The 23,246-nt window shown below is 44.6% G+C and overlaps 1 protein-coding gene across 1 annotated transcript in view; it reads left to right on the forward strand.

Moving 5' to 3' along the window:
* Positions 1-23,246, forward strand: part of LOC126184464 (DNA mismatch repair protein Msh2) — a 220,434-nt gene that overhangs the window by 77,011 nt on the left and 120,177 nt on the right. The window lies entirely within an intron of this gene.

A 23,246-nucleotide genomic window follows, 5' to 3' on the forward strand; every position in this document is an offset into this window, starting at 1 on the left:
AACCTACCAGTAACAAATTTAGCAGCCCGCATCTGAATTGCTTTGATGTCTTCATTTAATCTGACCTGGTAGAGACCCCAGACTCTCGAGCAGTGTTCGAGGATAGGTTGCACAAGCATCGTATATGTAGTCTCCTTTACAGATGAGCCACACCTTCCTAGAATTCTCCCAATAAATTTCATATCACTTGCAATGCTATCCCCAGATATTTAAATGACGGGACTGTGTCAAGCAGGACACGTTAATGCTGTATCCAAACTTTACAAGTATGTTTTCCTACTCATCAGCATTAACTTGCAGTTTTCTACATTTAGAGCTAGCTGCTATTCATCCCACCAACTAGAAATTTTGTCTACATCGCCTTGTACCCTTCTACTTTCACTCAATTTCGACACCTTACCGTACACCACAGCATCATAACCAAATGCCAAATTGCTGCACACCCGGTCAGGCAAATCATTTATGTATATACAGGGTTATTACAAATGATTGAAGCGATTTCACAGCTCTACAATAACTTTATTATTTGAGATATTTTCACAATGCTTTGCACACACATACAAAAACTCAAAAAGTTTTTTTAGGCATTCACGAATGTTCGATGTGTGCCCCTTTAGTGATTCGGCAGACATCAAGCCGATAATCAAGTTCCTCCCACACTCGGCGCAGCATGTCCCCATCAATTAGTTCGAAAGCATCGTTGATGTGAGCTCGCAGTTCTGGCACGTTTCTTGGTAGAGGAGGTTTAAACACTGAATCTTTCACATAACCCCACAGAAAGAAATCACATGGGGTTAAGTCGGGAGAGCGTGGAGGCCATGACATGAATTGCTGATCATGATCTCCACCACGACCGATCCATCGGTTTTCCAATCTCCTGTTTAAGAAATGCCGAACATCATGATGGAAGTGCGGTGGAGCACCATCCTGTTGAAAGATTAAGTCGACACTTTCGGTCTCCAGTTGTGGCATGAGCCACGCGTGAAACTTGCCCGCACGCGTTCAACCGTTTCTTCGCTCACTGCAGGCCGACCCGTTGATTTCCCCTTACAGAGGCATCCAGAAGCTTTAAACTGCGCATACCATCGCCGAATGGAGTTATCAGTTGGTGGATCTTTGTTGAACTTTGTCCTGAAGTGTCGTTGCACTGTTATGACTGACTGATGCGAGTGCATTTCAAGCACGACATACGATTTCTCGGCTCCTGTTGCCATTTTGTCTCACTGCGCTCTCGAGCGCTCTGGCAGCAGAAACCTGAAGTGCGGCTTCAGCCGAACAAAACTTAATGAGTTTTTCTACGTATCTGTAGTGTGTCGTGACCATATGTCAATGAATGGAGCTACAGTGAATTTATGAAATCGCTTCAATCATTTGTAATAGCCCTGTAGATAACAACAGCAGTCCTATCAATCCCCTGGGCTGCTGCTGACAGTAACCTTGTCTCTGATGAGCACTCGCTGTCGAGGACAACACGTAGGGTTCAATAACTTAAGAAGTCTTAGAGCCACTCGCATATCTGTCACCCTATTCCATACGCTCGTACCTTTAAGAGTTTGCAGAGGGGCACTGTGTCAAATGCTTTCTGGAAATCTAGAAATATGGAATCTGCCTGTTGCCCTTCATCCATAGTTTGCAGTGTATCATGCGAGAAAAGGGCAAGCTGAGTTTCACACAAGTGATGTTTTCTAATACCATGCTGATTTGTCGACATTCTCGGTCTCAAGAAAGTTTATTGTATTAGAGCTGAGAATGTGTTCAAGGATTCTGCAGAAAACCTCTGTTAGGGATATTTATTTGTGATTTTATGGGTCCATCATTCTGCCCTTTTTATATGCAGGAGTCACCTTGCTTTCTTCCAGTCGCTTGGGATGTTGCGCTGGATGAGAGATCCATGATACATGCAGGGGCCAATGCTGTAGAGTACTCTTTGTAAAACCAAACTTGGATTCCATCCACACCTGGTGACTTACTTGGTCCGAACTCTTCTGAGTTTTTTGAGTTGTTTCTCTGTGCCAGGGATGCTTATTACTATGCCGTCCATACGGGAATTTTTTCGATGGTCAAACGATGGTATGTTTGTACAGTTGCCCTCTGTGAACAATTCTTAAACCATTAACACCCAATTTATTTTTGGTTAACATATATTCTGTATTTTTTGAAAACTGTGTCCTGGCAACCCAATTTATGGAAATATGAAGAAATTTTGTTCACTTGTAAATTTTTTGTCCATCATCATTTGAGGACACTGGATGCTTCGTAGTCATTTTGTCATTACACTACTGACTAGGAAAATTGACAAGGGATAAAGAAACTTGCAATAATAAACTCAAAATAACATTTCAAAACTATTACTTATTTTACAGTAAGTAACATTTACAAAAGTTTTAACCTAAAAATTCTTGAAACCTGACATTTTGTTAAGGCCTGATAGGATATTTGGGAAAGCATTGTATGTAGAGCATAACATTACACTTCCCACAATATATTCTCGGCTTTACTTTGGAGTTCTCAATGGGCATTGTCTTTGCTTTTCACGCTTCTGGATGATGTGCAGCTTTTGGTCATACCATGTATCTGATAAATTACTCCTGGAAGGTGAGATAAGTTTTGTTGGTCTTACCTTAGCTGACCTCATTTCAAGACGTTTCTTCATGTATGCTCTCACAATCTGTGTTCTGAATTTTTTCACTGAAAGAGAAGTTCCTTCAGTGCGCCTCTTGAAAGCCAAGTACACATTCACAACAGTCATGTTCACCATCTGCGTAAAAAGGTACCAGTACCAGGCTTTACCACCCACTGCAATGGTAAGTATCTGTATTAGCCAGTTGTGAAGGTCGACGCCTCCCATGAAATTCTTGTATATATTCACTGCACGTGGTCATGGAACACTGACCTTTTATTTTTGGAATGAATTCTAACCTTGGATTTCGACGGTGTTGAAATTAGTTGCTAGTGTAAAACACTTGTTGTAATTCCATTTCATGATCAAATCTTACTTCTCTCTGTCACATCTGAACTGAAAATATCCTCTTTCTTTCTTTTTCATAACATTGTCTGGTGATACGGGACACTTCCTTGTTCAGCTTTCTCTTATACACTCCTGGAAATGGAAAAAAGAACACATTGACACCGGTGTGTCAGACCCACCATACTTGCTCCGGACACTGCGAGAGGGCTGTACAAGCAATGATCACACGCACGGCACAGCGGACACACCAGGAACCGCGGTGTTGGCCGTCGAATGGCGCTAGCTGCGCAGCATTTGTGCACCGCCGCCGTCAGTGTCAGCCAGTTTGCCGTGGCATACGGAGCTCCATCGCAGTCTTTAACACTGGTAGCATGCCGCGACAGCGTGGACGTGAACCGTATGTGCAGTTGACGGACTTTGAGCGAGGGCGTATAGTGGGCATGCGGGAGGCCGGGTGGACGTACCGCCGAATTGCTCAACACGTGGGGCGTGAGGTCTCCACAGTACATCGATGTTGTCGCCAGTGGTCGGCGCAAGGTGCACGTGCCCGTCGACCTGGGACCGGACCGCAGCGACGCACGGATGCACGCCAAGACCGTAGGATCCTACGCAGTGCCGTAGGGGACCGCACCGCCACTTCCCAGCAAATTAGGGACACTGTTGCTCCTGGGGTATCGGCGAGGACCATTCGCAACCGTCTCCATGAAGCTGGGCTACGGTCCCGCACACCGTTAGGCCGTCTTCCGCTCACGCCCCAACATCGTGCAACCCGCCTCCAGTGGTGTCGCGACAGGTGTGAATGGAGGGACGAATGGAGACGTGTCGTCTTCAGCGATGAGAGTCGCTTCTGCCTTGGTGCCAATGATGGTCGTATGCGTGTTTGGCGCTGTGCAGGTGAGCGCCACAAATAGGACTGCATACGACCGAGGCACACAGGGCCAACACCCGGCATCATGGTGTGGGGAGCGATCTCCTACACTGGCCGTACACCACTGGTGATCGTCGAGGGGACACTGAATAGTGCACGGTACATCCAAACTGTCATCGAACCCATCGTTCTACCATTCCTAGACCGGCAAGGGAACTTGCTGTTCCAACAGGACAATGCACGTCCGCATGTATCCCGTGCCACCCAACGTGCTCTAGAAGGTGTAAGTCAACTACCCTGGCCAGCAAGATCTCCGGATCTGTCCCCCATTGAGCATGTTTGGGACTGGATGAAGCGTCGTCTCACGCGGTCTGCACGTCCAGCACGAACGCTGGTCCAACTGAGGCGCCAGGTGGAAATGGCATGGCAAGCTGTTCCACAGGACTACATCCAGCATCTCTACGATCGTCTCCATGGGAGAATAGCAGCCTGCATTGCTGCGAAAGGTGGATATACACTGTACTAGTGCCGACATTGTGCATGCTCTGTTGCCTGTGTCTATGTGCCTGTGGTTCTGTCAGTGTGATCATGTGATGTATCTGACCCCAGGAATGTGTCAATAAAGTTTCCCCTTCCTGGGACAATGAATTCACGGTGTTCTTATTTCAATTTCCAGGAGTGTAGTTCCACTTGCACGGAATCCCAGTTCCTTCAGTCGGACAGCAGGTCATGACTAGTAAAGTAATAATCAGAAAATACTTCGTAACTATTCGACCCATCAATTATGGACAACATTCTCAAAACTACTTTGGAAACCAGTGGTAGATTTGTTTTATCATTATTCTGGTCTTTCCCGCAATACAGTAACAAATTGTAACAGTAGCCAATAAGGCCCAAACTTTGTATGCAAATTGTATGCTTCAGTCTGATAGACTACTTTATATGGTGATGTCCATAGTATCCCTCAATCATTTCATCAGCTGCCAGAGTTTCCTGAAAGACTCTCCATTTCTGATAACTTTATACCAGAGCCTCTGCAAATGGTTTTATTTTGAAAGATTTCTCACTCTTGTTTCATTGGCCTTTCTGTTATCATTGAAATGTATTACAGATTTCTGTTCAAGATGCCTGTTATGACTCATCACCTCTTTCTCTGTTTGGACTCGGAGATCATCCTCCTCAGACAAATAATCTCTTTCATTGGACAATTTATGATAGCCAGTAGAGATTGAGAACGCAACAAATACAAGAATTTGTTCAGGTAAAATTGAAAAATTTATTTTATTTTTACACTCCTTAGCATATTTTTCAGTTTCCTCTACAATCATGATTAGAACCTCTTTTCAGAAGAGTTCTTCAAAAACCTGCATGTGAGCGAGACCATACAACTTTTTTTCAGTTCATCCAACAGACTAGAAGCTTTCTACCCTAAGTCAGGAAATGAATATTTCGGAACCTGATCACACCATTTAACTTCCTCTTTATGGGCTTTTAGAAGAAGCATGAGGAGTGTCTTTGTTGTCACTCTCGTGTAAAATTTCAGTAGTACCTGCAATATTGCTCACGTATATATTTCCTAACAAGTCATCTTCAATATTTTCCTCATCAGTCTGCCCATCTACATCTGGAGGTAGAGCTACTATGCGTCTATTTCTTCAGAAAATAAGTATTCTACTGCCTCTTCAACAGTTTTAAAAACATGGTGAGCCATGGCAAAGAAATCTGATAAGACTGAAAAACATAACATTTGCCATAGAAACGCCCAGTGTCCTCAAACAAGGATAGAAAGTTTTGATGCACTGGAACACAAAATGGAATAAACTATTTTCACTTTCGTAAGTACTAAACAGTATCACAGTATTAAATTACACAACAGCCAGAAAAGACAGTGATGCTGACCTTAGATAGAATTAACCGTCTGCCAAAACAGTCCACTTCTGTTAAGTCTTCAACTGAATAACTGTAGCACAGAGATATTAATGATACCTATTGTTGATGGAAGACTTACTAAACAACAAAAAGAGCCTATTGTTGGTTTGGAGTAGCATACATTGCAATAGTGACAGAAAAAATGACTGTCCTCAATCAAGGACAATGGGCACTAATGGGTTAACCATGAAATTTAATACTATGGCTTTTGTTTTGTTATTTTCAAGTGCCACACTCGACCGGTCAACAAGTGACTGGATGGAAGCATTAGACCCACTTAGAGATTTTACATAGGACCCGATTTTTCTCCTTTCTGTTCCTATGGTATGGTGGGGATAGTTGTATGCTTTGTGCATACATCTTTTCACAGACTCACGAATCTGTGCTAACCATTGCTATGGTGGGTCTTTCCCGTCTTTAATCCACTTATGAGGCACACAATTATCCAGGCAACAATTCACAATCTGCTTAAACTTTGCCCATAATTCCTCTACATCCATCCTACTGGAATTAAATGATGCCAGTTAACGGTTAAAGTGCCCCCTCTCTCGCCCTGCCCCCTCTCTCGCCCTGCCCCCTCTCTCGCCCTGCCCCCTCTCTCGCCCTGCCCCCTCTCTCGCCCTGCCCCCTCTCTCGCCCTGCCCCCTCTCTCGCCCTGCCCCCTCTCTCGCCCTGCCCCCTCTCTCGCCCTGCCCCCTCTCTCGCCCTGCCCCCTCTCTCGCCCTGCCCCCTCTCTCGCCCTGCCCCCTCTCTCGCCCTGCCCCATCTCTCGCCCTGCCCCCTCTCTCGCCCTGCCCCCCCTCTCGCCCTGCCCCCCCTCTCGCCCTGCCCCCCCTCTCGCCCTGCCCCCCCTCTCGCCCTGCCCCCCCTCTCGCCCTGCCCCCCCTCTCGCCCTGCCCCCCCTCTCGCCCTGCCCCCCCTCTCGCCCTGCCCCCCCTCTCGCCCTGCCCCCCCTCTCGCCCTGCCCCCCCTCTCGCCCTGCCCCCCCTCTCGCCCTGCCCCCCCTCTCGCCCTGCCCCCCCTCTCGCCCTGCCCCCCCTCTCGCCCTGCCCCCCCTCTCGCCCTGCCCCCCCTCTCGCCCTGCCCCCCCTCTCGCCCTGCCCCCCCTCTCGCCCTGCCCCCCCTCTCGCCCTGCCCCCCCTCTCGCCCTGCCCCCCCTCTCGCCCTGCCCCCCCTCTCGCCCTGCCCCCCCTCTCGCCCTGCCCCCCCTCTCGCCCTGCCCCCCCTCTCGCCCTGCCCCCCCTCTCGCCCTGCCCCCCCTCTCGCCCTGCCCCCCCTCTCGCCCTGCCCCCCCTCTCGCCCTGCCCCCCCTCTCGCCCTGCCCCCCCTCTCGCCCTGCCCCCCCTCTCGCCCTGCCCCCCCTCTCGCCCTGCCCCCCCTCTCGCCCTGCCCCCCCTCTCGCCCCGCCCCCCCTCTCGCCCCGCCCCCCCTCTCGCCCGCCTCTCCCGTCTCACCCCCCCGTCTCTCTCTCTCGCCCGCCTCTCCCGTCTCACCCCCCCGTCTCTCTCTCTCTCTCTCTCTCTCTCTCTCTCTCTCTCTCTCTCTCTCTCTCTCTCTCTCTCTCTCTCTCCCCCCCCTCCCCGTCTCTCTCCAAAAAACACTCCCACAATGAAATAATAATTTTCAAATGTACTGTCAATTATATCATAAAACTGTGGTAACGAAATTAAAGACAATTCCAGAAAATTTGATTATATAAACCTCTTACTTGGCTGCCGTTTCAATTGATACTGTAGACGAATACACATTAGAGACCCTAACTGGGTATATCTCTGAAACTACTGAAGTTATTAATTTGAAATTTTAACAGCACCATCGTGTTATCCATAGAATTTGATATACTAAATATGGAAAAGAATGTGAAAACCAACATCTCACTACCTCTCCTGGCTCCACTGCAAGCTACGATTTCAATGTAAGGTGACAACTCGTAATAGTTTGTTACATACCGCTTAGCGTAAAAAGTAGTGTGCAGGAAAAACGAACACTTGAGTGTTTACGTGTGAGCTGTGATTTCTTTTGTTTTGTTGTGATGGATCATTTCTTGGTATGTAGATGGGTGCCAACAAAATATTTTCACATTCGTAGTAGAAAGGTGGTGGTTGAAATTCCAGTGGTGAGTCTGATTATAAGACTTACCTGAAGCAACTATCGTTTTTCAGGATTTGAATATACATTTGCATTTGATTACAGTATATCGATTACAAGAGCAGTAGTAATGTCTTCTTTTATTCATGAAATCTCTTCGCCTAATACTGCTTATATTTGATATGAATATTGTAAATCCACACCAAACGTCAAATCATAATATAGAAGTTCCCAGTGTATCTGTTTTTCTTAGATTTGTTGTATTAATATCTGTCCACCTCAATTTTGTTTTTAATGTTTTTCCATGGTTCTCTCCTCCATTTTATTTTGAATAGGTTCCATGGTGCAAGAAAATAGATTGCTTTCAAATTAGCTTTATTAGCTTCACTATTCTCATTATAAGACAGTATTAAGTATCCTACTTGCAAAAACAGAAATGGGGCATCATTTAAAAGTATGATGGACATACAGGAATTGTAGATGAATTGTAAACTTAATGTGCATCACACTCTATATAAGCATGTGCCATGTAAGTTGATTAAGGACATGAAAGACCTTTCCTAATTTAATAACAACATTCGGATAATGCTAAGTAAACAGATATTATTGCAGTATCCATTCATTTGTAACGTGATAGCAACAAATCTTTCAAATAATGCTAAACAGTTCTGGTCTTACGTAAATGTCAGCCAGTCTGATGTGGAAACAGAAGGCAGCAAAAGGAAACCTCAAGTATTTTACGTTTCGCATAAAAAATAAGTAAAATAAAAAATCATAAAGGAACATTGTTCAGAGGTATAATTGTTACAGTGTTGCTCAATCAATCAAATGGATTACTTTTAAATAAAACAAGTACACATAGGAATATCAACATTGCAGAAAAAGAAATATTGTAGCCTACCATAAAGAAGATACGTTCAGTTGCACTTAATGTGTCTTCTTCTTTCTAAATAGCAATATATCTTTTCTTACATTGTTACTTAGAAATAAAGATCCCTGAGGTTAAAAAGCAACTGAAACATTTGTTAATGTTATTTTATGTGTCGTTTTTCAGTCAAGGATCATTTTGCAGTGATACAGGATTTTTGCTAATGTAATGCAGTGCAGATTAGTACACCAAAATACACAACACACAGCATACTTGACATAGTTTATGAGGATAAGACAGGTAGCCTGTGGGAATTTGACAGGTGGTCAAATGTGACCTTGATTAAGGAATCATCCCGGCATTTGCCTTGGCAATCTGGGAAAACAGTGGAGAACCCAAATCAGGATGACCAGACATAAGAGCTTCAGCTTTGCAGATATGAGGTTTGTGTCTGAAAAGCTGTACTGCCTCATTCTATAATTCCCTGTTGTATTCTGTTCCTTGATTTTCACACAATTTGTCTCATGTAATATGAAATATAAAACATAGTTTCGATCTTCATTGCCACAGGCACGAGGGCATCTGCTGATGAATCCTGGACTGTCTCTGGTTACTTGCAGTGTAAACTATAGTGCCCCTTTTAATGCTACCGGCTACTAGCACGTGAGGAATTCATTGATAATGTTACTCCTATGGAAGAAATTTAAAATGACTGTGGGTGTGTGTTACATGTACTGGACAAAATTTCGTTACCTGAATGACTAATTTTTGATTGGGAGCAGTAGTTCAACTAGTGGGAGTCAAACCAAGGTTAAGGTCAAGCAAACTGTGGTCAAATAAAAGAAGAATGGTCACCATCCTAATTTGGCAAAGCTGTACTAAGTTGTTACACTGTTCATCAAGAAAATTAACTACGGTATATGACTTCACTTGGTACTAAAATCAGTTGTGCAAGTAGGACATGAAACAGTAGCACAGTCTAGCAAGTATTAGAAAAGTAGTTTGTCATGAGCAGTACAGGTATATGCTTAAAATGTTCTGGCAATAAAATGTCACTGACTTATATTGTCAGTATTTAAAGCAAGAAAGCTAATGTTCATTGTACAAAATCAATTAGTAAGGAGGAGTGCAAGTAATCGGGACATTAGGAGCTTTTACCACTTAAATATTGAAAAACATTGACACAGAAATAATCTGTACTGATTGATGTGTTTACTACCTCTATATGTTTTCAAAGGGAGCACATACGTCTTTGGATGAGGAAGAGCATAAGTGAAAGGTGGGGTCCCTGAGACTATAATGATCTGAACAAGCTGTAGCCTGTTAACCTTTCTAGAACACAAAATCTGTTATAATGATTACTTTACTTCACAAGCACTTTGAATGTAATAATGATTGTAGTACTGCCTAAAAATTTAATGTAGGGACCCAGAAACTGTACAGTATGTTGAATGGGGTGAGAACAAGTACTTTCAGCAAGTCACAGTAAAGATACACATGTAAAAACAACATTTTAACCCTTTCGTGGGCAAAATTATTGAGCAGTTTTTTTAATGAATGGAGAGCAGATAGTAGTTAACAGATAGGTATATTTATCTTACAGAATATCAAATTTGCTCAAACTGTGAAAGTGAGATCACACAACATGTTGGGAAGTATTCTTCCCACTGCCCTTCCTTGGAGTTAAATGACAAAAACAACTTCTCTTGTTACAGTGATTGGTCACAATTACTTGCCATGAAATTTCCTGAAACATGGGTCTATGCAAAGTGTTATTTGACAATATGTATAAACACAGCGAGTGCTCTTTTCCGCAGCTTTGCTACTACAATGACGGCATGTCCAGTAGGTTTCTCCTAAAATGGGTTGATGCTCCCCTATAGCCACATGACGAAAATCTTCAGGTACTTTACCCCTTTTTGCCTGAAAGACAGGTTTTTGTCCACGCCTTTTTTGGGATGAGAAGCCAGTGATCAATTGTCTGGCTAGATGGATCATGTAGGTGGGCTGATCATGCTGTCCACTTTCTCTTTTACTTATTTTGCACAGGATAAAACTGTTCACTGCAGCAACGTCCACCAGGAAATAAAATATTCTGTGCCCCCATTTTACAGAATGTCTGCCTGTAGCATACCTTTCTCGCAATTGATCAACCTTATCAACACCACCCATTACTTTGTTGTATTCTGCCACAACTTCAGGACAAGAAATATCTGTACTAGTACCATCCTTGTTTTTCCTTTTCACTGTGGCTGTTTCTCATGGGTCATGAATTGAGGACAGGAAAGTGACGATGGTTATCTATCCATTTTACTGCAGAAATGGCTTCTTTTGTTTCAAACTGGAATTCTTCTCGTTCCAATTTTACGTTTTCCTTCATAAATTTGAGTAAATTAAAAGTATTTACCTTATACTATAGCTTTGAGGAAACAATCACAAAATGTCACGCAAACAGCACTGAAAGGCTCCTCTACAGAGCAGCTATACAATGCCTCTGTGGGAAGGTACAGCAAAAACGGCAGGAACTTCAGATTGGAAGTAGTACCCTATACTGTTTACTAGGTGGTAACACCGCACAGAGGTGGGAACTGTAAATCCCATGGGATTAGGACCGAGTTCATTGTAGTGGGAAGCATGTTTCCCACGGCTCACGAAAGGGTTAAAATACCCGTGGAGCATATAATCATCATGTAGACACTTAAAAATTGTGATGGCCTGCAATCACTTTTTATGATCACTATTTTGTTCAGTTTGTATAGTGCTGAACTTCTATTTTGATAATAATAAAAATCAAATAAAGTAATTAGTTCTTTTCTTAGCTTTCATTCTTTTGCAAAACTTTAATATTTCACCTATGCAAATCATGTAGAGTATTTCAGAAACAAAACTGACTGAATACTTCAGGAATTTGCTGGTCCACAGAAGTTAATGAGCGCTATTAAAGCAGTAAATACTATCCAGTTCAGTAACATAGGAAACTTGAATATATTGTATCTCTGGGGAGAGGATCCTGTCTGGGTAAAATGGCTGATGAAATGACCGAGGAACAAATCAATGTTACCAACACAAAGTTAAAATTAAAGTGCTTATTATTTGCATGTGAAGCAAATTAGTGGTCCATGCAAATAAATACAATACTAAATGGTTAGTTGAGCCAAAGGTGGTGGCTGTGGCGATCTTCTGTGGCTAAAGTAAAGACAGCCCACATAATCATGGCTCTTATGATATAAGTGCTCTGAAAATTATTGTCTTGGCGCCAGATTTTTATAATTCACAGCCAACCAATAAATGCCATGAATTATTATTCAGTAAACTTCCACACCCGAGGCATTATTACTCAATCTTATGGCTTTCCTTGCCACTTAAAGTATACAAAATGTGAAAAGTATAAATGCTAGCCACTGACTACTGCACCGCAAAGACTCCTTGCGGTTCTACCACAGACTTTACCTTTTCTATTTTGCTTACTGTTTTTTGTAGCCAAGGGCCTTTCCTCTAGGTTTTACATTTGTACAAACCTACATGCCCTATGCATGTACCAGCTATACAGATTTTATTTTTACTTATAATCATTTTAATAGAACATAGTTTTGGTATGTATAAGCATTAGAGCAGAACATAATTTTGAAAAATACATGCATAGATGAATTCTAAATGACATAGTGAACCCCTGCGGGTCCAGGGCTTAGAATTGGCCCTAGGTATTCCTGCCTGTCATAAGAGATGACTGAAACAAGTATCTCACTTTTCGGCCCTATGAGTTCAGGTCCCGTTCTACGGTTTGACCTGCCACTTTCAAAATTCTACAGAAGTGTGGGCCATATGGCGAAGGACACCTTACGTGGCGCACAAGTTATCTATAGTGCCCTTAGATTCAATCTCCTGAATCTCTTGTCATGACTTTTCATCTCCATCTGCGATTCAACTATTTGGGCGAGGAAACTTTCCGGGGTATGTCATATTCTTCCATTGTTTCCTGTCCTCTTTCGCCCCCATGACAATATTGGATTTCTCTGCACCCAATATCCAGCATGGTAGCCAGTCCATTTTGGTGGGGCCGTCATGTACCCATTTGGTGGTAGCCCCCTGACAACAAGGGATCGCACTGCTGATGCCTGAGCTGTAAACTCCCTCATACGCCAAAGAGTAGACACCTGTCTTCCTGGGGCATCAGGACTCCTGGCAATGGCCATCTTGCCAGTTGGCCTTTGCTTTGGCTGGGTGACGCCCGTGGGGAGAGCCCGTGATCGGAGTGGGTGGCATCAGAGCGGATAACCCGTAATGAAGCGGACTAAGTCACCTCCAGCCCGCTCCTGAGGGTTACTGGCCTGTGACAATCTGGGTGGTATTCCTGTTTCTGTCACTTCCCATAAAAGCCTCAACATGGTCCAGGGGATAATTTTCCATCGCAATCTCCTCTTGCAGTCTGATTAAGGGCTCCGCGCCAATTTAGAATGGTGGGGTGTTCATTTCATCCGGCACGTTTACAGGGGACCCAAAGGCAACTGGGTTGCTACCGGTGCCTTCATCTTGGCCTTTGAGGGTGATTCATTGCTTGAAAAGGTAAAGGTGATGGTTTACCACTGTGACATTAAACCATACGTCCCTCCCCCTATGCGGTGCTTTAAGTGCTGGAAGTTTGGGTACATGTCTTCCCGCTGCACTGCCAGCTCTACATATCGAGACTGCGGATGCCCACTGCACCCAGATACTCCATGTGCGCCTCCTCCCCCTTGCATCAGCTGTGAAGAGCACCACTCCCCCTGCTCGCCAGACTGCCCAGTACTCCAAAAGGAGTGGAAAATCATGGAGTACAGGACCCTAGACTGGTTGACTTACACAGAGGCTAAATGTAAATTTGAAAGATTACACCCCATTCGGTTGATGTTGACGTATGCTACAGCTACGTCACCATCGCCGTCCCATGTGCCAGTGGTTCCTCACTTTGTGCAGCAAACAGTGGGCCCTCCAGGCCACCATAACACATCTGCCCCCGTTATAGTAGGGGGCAAATCTTTGTCCGTTGCTCCCAAAGCACCAACTTCGGGAGCAAGGCCGCCCCCCCCCCCCCCCCCCCAACCCCCTGCCCCAAATGCAGGGCACATTGGTCCTGTCCCCCTTGCTGTAGAAGCAACAACCTCCTCTGGCTCCTCTCATGTGGAATGGGTCCTTTGGGGCCCTCTCTCCCAAGGTCTCCACTAATGCCACGGCAGACACTCGCCAGTGGCTGAAGGAGCCAAAAGCTGCTGGACGAGGAGCTTCATGGTCTTCCTCCATGCCTAAAGCTGCTTCGGAGAAATCTTCCCAGCAACCTCCTAAAGAGAAGCGGAGGGTAAGTAAACAAAGAAGTCTGCTAAGGAATAGGGCCCTCTGGTGGCCCCAACATCACCACATCCTCAGATGCAGAATTGATAGGGAGAGGTGATCTTAGTGTTCCCTGCGGACCTGGATCTCACTGATGCCTCATCCACCATAGAAACGGTTACAAATACTCAGTTGGTGGCAGCAGGTGACCCTGAGGCATGACCTGCCTCCTTGCGTGCTTCATGCTTTCCCAGCCTCACGATAATGTCATCTTCCAGTGGAATTGCAGTGGTTTTTTCCACCACCTGGCTGAGCTACAGCAACTCTTAAGCTTTACACTTGCTTTCTGGATTGCCCTTCAAGAAACCTGGTTCCCAGAAATGGAGACCCCTGCTCTCTGCGGCTATAAGGGATATTACAAGAACCATAGTGAGTATAATCGAGTGTCAGGTGGAATTTGTGTGTATGTCCTGAACTCGGTATGCAGTGAACCTGTGCCCCTTCAAACCTGTCTTGAAGCTCAGGCTGTCAGGATAAGGACGAAGCAGGAGATAACTGTGTGCCCGTGTTCACCAATTTATCAAACAACAGAAGCAGGAGTGTTGCGAGGGACACGTCTTGACCATTGGGTGCCATACGTCACCTTCTCAAGTCTGGGCAAAGATCAGATGTCTTTTTGGGTACCAGACCCCAACAGGTATTCCTGGTGTTAACAGAAATGGCGTGTTATCTACCAACGGCAAACATGATTGCCGAGCACTTTGCTGGCACCTCAGCACGTCAGTGTCAGAGAATTAGCCCCCCCCCCCCCCCAGCCTTTCGCACTCTCAAACTGCCGCTGGAAGGGAAAGTCCTCTCGTTCACTACATGCCACAGTGAACCCTATAATGCCCCATTTACAGAGAGGGAGCTCCTCAGTGCCCTTGCACATTGCCCCGACACAGCTCCTGGGCCAGATCGGATCCACAGACAGATGTTTAAACATCTCCTGACTACAAGTGTGAACTTCAACCAGATCTGTTACAATAGTGTCTTTCCATTGCACTGGCAGGAGAGCACCATCATACCAGTGCTCAAACCCGGCAAAAACCTGCTTGATGTGGATAGCTATTGACCCATCAGCCTAACCAACATTCTTTGTAAGGTGCTGGAATGTATGGTCTGTCGGAGGTTGGGTTGGGTCCTCGAGTCACGTGGCATACTGGCTCCGTGCCACTGCAGTTTCCGCCTGGGTCACTCTACCACTGTAATCTTGTGTCCCTCGAGTCTGCCATCCGAACAGCATTTTCCAGACGCCAACAACTTGCCGTCTTTTTTGATTTACGGAAAGCATATGACACCACCTGGGGACATCATATCCTTGCCATATTATACGAGTGGTATCTCCGAGTCCCGCTCCCAACTTCTATCCAGAATTTCCTGTCACTTCGTACTTTCCATGTTCAAGTTGGTGCCTCCCAATCCAGTTGAATGGGGTCCTGCAGGGCTCTGTATTGAGTGTATCTTTGTTTTTAGTGGCAGGTGTAGGACTGTCTGTCTCATCCTGTCTGTATGCAGATGACGTCTGCATTTTGTACTGCTCCACCAGTACTGGAGTTGCTGAGCGGCACCTACAGGGAGCCATCTGCAAGGCGCAGTCATGGGCTCTATCTCACGGCTTCGCAATTTCAGCAGCAAAATCGTGTGTTATGCACTTCTGGCAGCGTCATATCGTTCATCCGGAACCGGATCTTTACCTTACTGACAATCCCCTCACTGTAGTAGAAACATTGATTTTTAGGACTGGTTTTCACTGCCTGACTGACTTGACTTACTCACCTTCGTCAGCTTAAGGGTAAGTGCTGGCAGCACCTCAATGCCCTCTGCTGCCTCAGCAACACCAACTGTGGTGCAGATCGCTCTATGCTGCTGCAGCTCTACAGGGCCCTTGTTCAATCCCGCCTTGACTATGGTAGTCTGATTTATGGTTCGGTGGCACCATCAGCGTTGCATTTACTCGACCCAGTGCACCACTATGGCATTCGACTAGCTATGGGAGCTTTTAGGAAGAGTCAGGTGACCAGCGTCCTGGCAGAGTCTGGAGTCTCTCCATTGCAGGTCAGGCGCGTGCAACTGCTTGCGAGTTACATTGCACACACTCGTAGTTCTCCTGCGCATCCAAATTACTGTCTCCTTTTCCCACCCACAGCAGTTCATCTCCCGCATCAACTGCCCAGGTCAGGGCTTACAATTGCAGTTCGTATCCAATCCCTTCTATCTGAACTGGAGTCCTTGCCTTTAGCACCTGTAGTCAAGGTCCATTCGTGTACAAATGCATGGTGTACACCTAGTCTGAGGCTTCACCTGGACCTTTTGAATGGCCCAAAGGACTCTGTTCAACCTGCGGTTCTCTGCTGTCACTTCCTCCCGATTCTTAACTTGTACCAGGGCCATGAAATGGTTTACACCAGGAGTGGGCAATCGTTGCACGCAGCTCATGAGCACGCAGCGCTGCACATGTGCAACCGTCGACAGCGGCAGTGGCGACAGCCGGCAGGTTGTGGCAGCGTAGTACCGGGCTAAGCTGCGGACGTTGATGTGAAGCCACCACTATGTAATGAAAGTTGTATTTCAAGAACCGGAAAATGCAGAGTGAATCAAGGAAACGGAGAAGTGGAGATTTGCTATCTTTTAAAAAGGAATGGGAGAATTGCTTTTTCTTTGTACAAAAATGTGAAAATTCGAAATGTTTAATATGTGGCAGTATTCTCGCTGGTCAGTGGAAGTTTGGTATTGAACGCCAGTATAATAAATTTCACAAGAACGAGTACAATTTATTGTCGGTTTCTGAGAGGATGGCGAAATTGACTGAGCTTAAGAAGAGCGATCTGATGATACTAGATAAATCTGACCTAAGTTGCTGTTGTCATGAGAGATCTGCGACTTTCTTCCGTCATGTCTCTCATCTAACTGATTTAACATTTTATGGAGCACTGTTTTCCATTTTTCGGGGCGACAACAATGATAACCAAGTGGTACGTGCAAGTTATAAGATTGCGCTTTTTGAGCTATCGCTCTTTCTCGGTGGACTGTAAGTCGTCGTACAAGTGCCATGGCAGGGACGTTTACCATCAATTAAGGAGTGCATTGCAGCAGTTTATTGCATTTTCTATCACACTTGATGAGTCCGCAGATATTTCAGACACTGCGCAATTAGTGATTTATGTCCGCGGCATGGACACTGCTCTCCACATAAGAGTATTTTTTAGATATGATATCTTTAAAAAGCACGACCACTGGCGCGGACATCCTAAAAGCCGTCGAAGAAGCTGTCGATTCAGCTAGCTTAAACTGGGAACGTTTGGTGTCAGTGACAACAGACGGAGCACCTGCAATGAAGTGGGAACAAATGGCATAAGTTGGATTACTAAGAAAAAAGCTACAGCGTACGGAATAATCATTGTACAGCATCCACTGCATTTTGCACCAAGAAGCACTCTGTGCAAAAGCAGCAAATCTGGAGGACATCACGCAAGTGGTTATTCGGGCAGTTAATTATTTGAGATCGTACGGGCTTGCACATAGACAGTTTCACACGTATTTAGCTGAAATTGGGGAGGAGTACGGTGACATACAATACCACAGTGAAGTCCACTGGCTTAGCTGCGGTAATGTACTCAAAAGAGTTTTCGAGCTGAGAATACCAATAAATCAGTTTTTAAAGGACAAAGGAAGGTATGACCCCAAGTCAGAAGATCCAGAGTGGGTTGCCAACCTTGCAGTTTTAGTGGACGTTAACCGGACACATGAATGCATTGAACCCATGTTTGCAAGGAGAAAATCAGCTAATTTGCGAAATGGCTGAAAAGGTGCAAGCTTTCACTAGCAAGCTCGAGCTGTGGGAACGACAACTCTAGTCAGGGAAAGCAGTGCATTTCCCTACTCTGTCTATTGTGGGAGAACAGAATTGCAAAGAATATGTTTCCGTACTTAGTGCAATAAAAGAGGAATTTCTCTTGCGATTTGGGGATCTATCATATTTATCCGAAGCTTTTGAATGGTTCTCGAGACCATTTGCTGTTTCTGCAGATGATATTCATCCCAATTTCCAAATGGAATTAATAGTATCTACAGTGTAATTCTCGTGTGAGACACAAATTCCCTTTGGCAAGGCATGTAACAGACTTTTATCACTACTTTCCACAGCAAGAGTTTCCTCGTCTCCATCATGAAGCCGTGAAGATAATGTCAATGTTTGGCTCGACATACGTTTGTGAGAGATTTTTTTCTGTTATGAAAATTAATAAGTCTCGGTTAAGAGCAAACATTAGTGATGAAAATTTACGTAACTGTTTGCGTGTGTCTGTATGTAGAAATTTTGTTCCAGACATGAAACGTATTGTAAACCCCACCAGTGATAGTTACATAAAACGTATCGTAGGTAATAGGTCATCTTTCAAACCATAATTTCTTTCAAGCACTCCTACTAACCTTATTCATTCATTCAGTAAAGCTAGCTAGGAAACAAAACGCATTACAGAGGAAGGAGTGGAGAGACGGTATGGTGGGGAGGGGAGAGAAGCGGGTGGCCAGCTTGCCCCTGTGTGCACACAGAACACCTGTTAACTGCACACGTGCAGGATTCCTGCCCGCCCCTGGTTTACACTGACGCCTCGATGGCTGATGGTCACATTGACTTTGCGTATGTCCGTGGAGGACATATTGAACAGCATCCTTTGCACAGTGGCTGCAATGTTTTCACTGCAGAGCTGGTAGCTATATCTTGTGCTCTTGAGCACATCCGTTCATGCCATGGGGAGTCGTTTCTTCTGTGTGCTGACTCCTTGAGCAGCCTACAAGTTATCAACCAGTGCTACCCTCGTCATTGGTAGCGACCATCCAGGAGTCCGTCTATGCCCTGGAATTTTCTGGTCGTTCAGTGGTGTTTGTGTGCACTCCAGGCCACATCGGAATCCCAGGCAACAAACTTGCTGACAGGCTACATGTAAACCGCTTATGGAGATCGATATTCCAATAAATGACTTGCATTCATTTTTATGCCGCCAGGTTTTTTGACTTTGGGAGACGGAATGGCATAGTCTCACTACGCACAACATACTGCGTGCCATTAAGGAGACTACGAATGTGCGGCAGTCCTACATGTGGGCCTCTCAAAGGGACTCTGTGGTTCTCTGTTGGCTCCGCATTGGCCACGCTTGGGCGACCCACGGCTACCTCCTGTGCCGTGAAGACCCGCCTCAGTATTGATGCGGCGCCCGGTTGACAGTGGCCCATATTCTGGTGCACTGTCCCACTTCGACTGCCCTGCAATGAAATCTTTGGTTACTGGACTCGTTGCCGCTAATTTTATCTGACAATGCCTCATCGGCTGATTTACTTTTATGTTTTATTCGTGAGGTTGGGTTTTATCATTTGTTCTAAATTTAACGCATGTTCTTTGCCCCTCTGTGTCCTCCACCCTAGTGCTTTTAGGGTGGAGGTTTCAATGTGTTGCAGAGTGGCTGGCTTCTCCTTTTTATTCTCATGGTCAGCCAGCCATGGTAATCTGTTTTGTTGTCTTAATCTCTTCTACCTGTTTCTTGCGTTTGTGTGGTTTTCTTCTCCTCTTTTCTCCATTTAAGTGTTTGTTGCCCTTCCGTTGTTCTTGTGGTTTTTCCTTTCTCTCCGTTTTGTGTTGTCAGCCTCGCTTGTTTTATTCTCACTCTCGTGGCATTGTTTTATTCAGGACAAGGGACAGATGACCTAGCAGTTTGGTCCCTTCCCACCTCTTCTAAACAAACAAACCAACCAACCACCATACAGTAGAACCCTTATTTAACGTTTTTCTAGGGACCAGAATTTTTTAACCTTAAATAGGGGGTTTACCTTAAATCAAGGTTTCAATAGAAATCAAAGCTTTTCCAGAACTCTTTGCCTGTATGACATGAATTGCACAAACACACAAAAGTTACAGAATAACAAGAATAAAACAAGGTAATACCTACCCTACACATTATACTGTAATTATAACTTTTGTAGCACTAATACAGTAATCAAAGATTATAGTTTCCCAGCACACTACAAAATTAAAACATCCACAAAATACTTACACAATTACAGTAATATAATAAATCAAGTTACTTTTCCTATACACACACACATTTACACAACTTTCACAGTGCCTCATTTTTTGAAACACCTGTAATCAAAAATGGTAGTCTGCTTTTTAACACTGTTGGATTTTAGGTTCAAAATGTCCATCTCCAATTGACTTGCTCTGTCTATAACAGGGTTGTCCACTTAAAATGCTGTGACAAATCTAGGGATAATGTCTATGCTGGCAATTGCTTCACTGAATGACTGTGTTTGCATTTGCTCATCCCTAACATCATCGTCTTCTTCGATATCTTCATCATTCTACTTTACTGCATCTTTGCAGATTTCCTCAACATCTCGGATGCATGTAGTGATGGCATCGTCGTCACAAGCCACAAATTCATCATAAGTGATGGGTAAATTGTTGGATACCTGCACCGAATCATGCATGTCCACTACTGCTTCCTCACTGTCTTTGTTGCGAGTGCTCATTTAATTAAATCCAGCCTTATGAATGCAATTTGAAATGGTTTCCTTAGGTACCATTTTCCAAGCTCCTGTGAGCGTATGCATTGCTTGCAGGAGGTTCAATTTAAGAACTTCATTCCTATCAATAAAGGCAAGTGCCTTAAGGATAAGAGCTTTCCGATACTCGCTTTTCAGGCTATGAATAATCCCTAGATCCATGGGCTGGAGTCTGCTTGTGCAGTGCGCAGGAAAGAAATGCACTTTCACATTCTGCAGAAATCCTCAGTCTGCTGGATGAGCAGGACACTTGTCCATAAAGAGAACAACCTTCCTGTTTCTAGCACCTATTCCTGCATCAAAAGCTTGCAAGAACTTTTTGAACAAGTCCGCAGTCATCCAAGCACTTTTGTTGCTATAATACTTACATGGCAGTGTAGCAATGTTCGTAAAGCAACGTGGTTTGTGGAACTTTCCAATTACTATGGGATCCAGCTGGGCTCTCTCATCTGCGTTGCTGCATAAGAGAACAGTAATCCTCGGCTTGCTCATTCTTCCTCCATGGCATGCTTCTCCTTTAACACTTAAGGTTTTAGAGGGCATGAGTTGGTAAAACAGGCCTGTTTCATCCACATTGTACATATCCCAAGATTCGAAACCTTCCAAGAGGGGTGGCAGTACCTCTTCTTTCCAGTGTTCAATACTTTCATCACTAACTGCAGCACCCTCTCCATATACTGCCATGCAAGTTATCCCATAGTGTTTTTTGAACCTATCCAGCCAACTATTCGAAGCTTTGAATTCTGTTAGCCCAAGTCTCCCTAATATCGTAGATGCTTTCATTTTTATCAATGCCCCATTGATTGGTAAATGTTCAGCATGTGCTCCATTGAACCACTCCATTAGCTTACATTCTGTTTCTTCGTACGGCGACTTTTTAACATTTTTTCCTCTGCTTTGCTTTTGAACCGCACTGTGTTGCTTGATCCAGAATCTTCTCCTTATTCTTCAATATTCCTGACAATGAAGACTGTGCAAATCTCAGGCGTCGAGCCATTTCACTTACGGGTACATTTGCGTTTCTGTCCACTTCCTGAATCAAGTTCACTTTCTCCTTCTTTTTGCTACCATAGTCAACTACAACAACGAATGTGAGTGAGCAAACTGATGTGCAGCTGGATTCTCCACGCAATACACAATAATACACGAACTGATGCAAACGTATGTAAACTGACACTATACTGTAATGCTGCTAAAAACATACAGACTCGGACAGAGCTCGGCTGCATGCAAGCATGCAAAGTGGCGTGAGTGTTAGCATGCTGTACATTGTTAGTCTTCGGCCGCGGTCGGCTAAGTTCGAGTTTGCTCGTGCATGTATCGAGGAATTGATATGGAAGATGTCGATTGTATCCAATATAAATGCTGGAGTTCATAGGTTCTTAAAGCCCGTATTACACAATGCTTGCACTTGAAAGCGAAGCCTACAGAAGTTCCAAAAAATCCTGCTAGAAAGTGCCGCAAGTACTGTACAACTACAGTATTTACCAGATTGCAAGCCAACCTCGAATGCAAGCCGCACCCCAGAAATGAGACTCGGAAAAATAAATAAATAAATTTTACCCCGATTTCAAGCCGCATTTAAAAGTGAAAGATATGGCTCATCATATGATGGATAGAGTATTAAGTGGCCCTACCTCTCGGGGATTTGGGACACTTACAACAGTGAAAATTCACAATATCTATCGAAATACAGTATTCCGGACCTACACGCACATGAGCTGTGAGCAGTGACGTCGCAGGCGAGCTCGCTGCACTGCATACCGGAACACAGTCATGATATTTCATGTTTTATTATTAACACTAGCGACTCCTTGTCGCTACTTTCGTACAAAGCTTCATCCTCTGTGCCATCAAGCGCATTAGAAATACAGTATTTTTTAAATGTGCAACAATCAGTTTCACTTGGGAGACATTTCCAAGATTGACTGATACAAGCTTGCACACTTAACATGTCTTTTTTTAGGCACTGTGTATACATATTTTTCTGCTTGTCCATAAAAGGTTTGTTTAAACAAACAAACATCTAACAGATGCAGACTGGACGTCCTCCATTCTGGATTTACAACTAAGACAGTTTTACCCTGTGCAAATTTATTTATTTATTTATTTATTTTTTTACACGTTTGGTGTACAGTGAGCTGCGTACGAATCTAACACAAGCATACGCAGCAAACCTAGCAAGGTACCAGGGCGACATTGCCAGACAGGTCTGATCCACTATAAAACCATGTCCTCTGCGACCCAGCCAATTTTGTTAACACGTACAATAACATCTTTAGGAAGCACTTCAGACTTTGGTAAAGTCTTCCGTGTGAAATGAATGGTGGCGGTTTATGGCCATCGGCTGTACAAGCCAGCATGAATTTCCGGTGCGCAGTTTGATGATGTAGCACGGAAATGTGACGAGTTTTTCCCTGTATTTTTCAGGCCCAATTGCGCCTCCCTTGAAAATCCTGGATTTTCTGACTTGCTTTTACGTGAATTATTTCTGCAGTTACAGGTAAGCACTGTGGCTGCTTCCTCACAAAATCATTCACTAAGACTTCCAACTCACAGTGGCAGCCGCGTTTTGGTCCAGAAAATGCTTTTCTGTTGCTGGGACAAGCTGAAAGTTGTTA

This window comes from Schistocerca cancellata, chromosome 4 (assembly GCF_023864275.1).
Source record: "Schistocerca cancellata isolate TAMUIC-IGC-003103 chromosome 4, iqSchCanc2.1, whole genome shotgun sequence".
NCBI classification, from domain to species: domain Eukaryota; kingdom Metazoa; phylum Arthropoda; class Insecta; order Orthoptera; family Acrididae; genus Schistocerca; species Schistocerca cancellata.